Here is a 2,522-nt window from a genome sequence, read left to right as displayed (position 1 = left end):
CTCCTATACTACATTTGTCACATCCGGGGAGCACCCCCTAGAAGCAATATTGCGTACTTTACCTCTCGGAGGTCTTGTACAAGCTCATAGTTACCATTCATCGCATTGACATAATAAATTTTTGCGGAAAAATTAAAAAATTTCATAGCACATCATATGATAGAAGCTTTACTTCTTATATATAAAAACATAAGTCGTAATACATATTTAGACCATCTTAAGATCAATAACTTTGGAGTACATTAGGGACACGACCCTTAAAACATAAACATATGTATAATATTTAAGACTTTACAGTAAACCATAACATAGGAAATCCTTGTACTTAAGGATTCCTTTCCTTGAACTCGGGAATCACAGATCAAGCTCCTCAACATTCAAGACATCCTTGAAGCATCCATAACCTACACATTGTCTAAAAACTAGAGAAGAATGGTATTAGTATAAGAATGCACTAAGTATGGCAACCATGGAAAAACATGCATTTAATAGGGACATTTTCTTGAAATCATAATACATGCCTTTTTGAGTAAATCTTGATAAAACCCTTATTCAATAGAATTTACATCATTCACATACTTCATATAAACATATTCAAAGTCCAAACGTTACATAAGATCACTTATAGAATTTGTTAAAATTTTAAGTCACATTATAGTGAACTAGTTTTCCCTTAATAGTGAGTTATCTTCCCTTTTATTCATTAACATCCCAAGTAAGCCTCTAGTGATACTTGGTGCAATGCATTACCTTAAAGCCACAAGGAAACATACATATCATCTACACGAGACAGTACATACCATCATAGGAGTATAATACAACTTAGACATATTTAAGACAATATCATAGGACAATTACAATAAGATACATCTAACTTGGACATACACTTTTAGTTGTTTCATATTCCTAATTATAAGACCTTGTTCATGACCCCAATATTAATATACTAGTTTAATGAATATATGGAGACCGATAACCCCATACATTCTTAGTAAACCGTTCATGAGACCACAAACCTTAACATTCAATTCATACGTCACAAGTAAGTGCAGGCAACTTCATTCATGTCAATACAAGACCTTTATCATATAGTCATTTAGACAAAGATAGTGCATATAAGGATAAGATCACCTCTTATAGATTTATACTATGCACATTCTCATAACAAGTAGACAAATACTACAAATGATGCATATTGACATAAACATAATCGTAGATATTAGGTCACCTTGCTAGGATTTCCTAAGGAGCTACTTGTGCAATGTCTAGATGGGTTCATTACTTCCAGCTATCTTATGTAACTTACCTTAACTACTACAAGATATGATCCTACTACAAGATATGATCCTATCCAATGGTGAATCTTCCTCCAAAGGAAGTTAACACCTCTCAATGTAAAGTTCACTCGGTGCTAATCTAAGTTCCCTTTATTGAAAAGCCTTTACTACATTTTTCATAAAACATAGGCTTAGGATATTCATTCCTCATATGCTTATAACATATTCAAGAACCTATCTAGTTTTAGAGTAATGTTGGGCACACCTCTCAATGTACCTCTATTAACTAGATCGTCATTCATGTGTGTGTGTGTGTATTTATATGTAAGTAAACCTTTCACATAACACATAAAGCCCCACATGTTCATATATCAACGCATAAGTCTATATGTGTACCTATATGAGCAATCCATTTTTATAAACACTCCAAGAAAATATGCACATTCATACTTAATCAAATCATATACTTAAAATCATAGACATCATCTTAGCATGCATAGTAGTAGACACTAGTGAATATGAGAACTACCTTCCATTTAGACACCATGACTTATTTTTCTTGTAATATTCATGTAAAGTGAGTGTGTATGTACATTGATCAACATGATTACTTAATGGATATCAACAACACATTGAGGCAGCCACCCTCTAAGACCATAATACTCTTTCAAGCATAAACCACACAACACAGAATAGAATAGGATACAAGTCAACTTCATACTACACTTAAGACTCCTAACTTGTGAAATTCATGCATTCACATAGGGTTACATTTGTAAGGGATTATTAACCAGATTAACTCATATATCGAACCACCTATACTTTACCCTAACATTTATATGAACATGCTTATATAATAGCCATACCACCTAGATCACAAGTAGAATAGGAAAGTAGCCATAAACTTCTCATAGTGTAATCATCACCACATATACATATATTCATTAATTTTCCTCAAGGACATAATGAACACATATATAATGGAAATAAAGTAAACACCTCCACCATAAGCGGACCATACTACACAATGCCATACAAGGCTTCATCAATATTACTATAAAGAAATAGAGAAGTAGAAGAGTAGAGCAATTCTTACCAATCGTTTAGACTATAGTCATTATTGACCATTACTACTCTTTAATAAATAATTCAAGTATAGGAAAGTATCTTTAACATAAAAATGATATACGAAGTCATGCAAAAGCTACTACAAGGCCATATTACAAACTAGTACAACATATCATT

Source organism: Solanum pennellii, chromosome 11 (genome assembly GCF_001406875.1).
Source record: "Solanum pennellii chromosome 11, SPENNV200".
Taxonomy (NCBI): Eukaryota; Viridiplantae; Streptophyta; class Magnoliopsida; order Solanales; family Solanaceae; genus Solanum; species Solanum pennellii.
Note: the sequence above shows the minus strand (reverse complement) of the source record.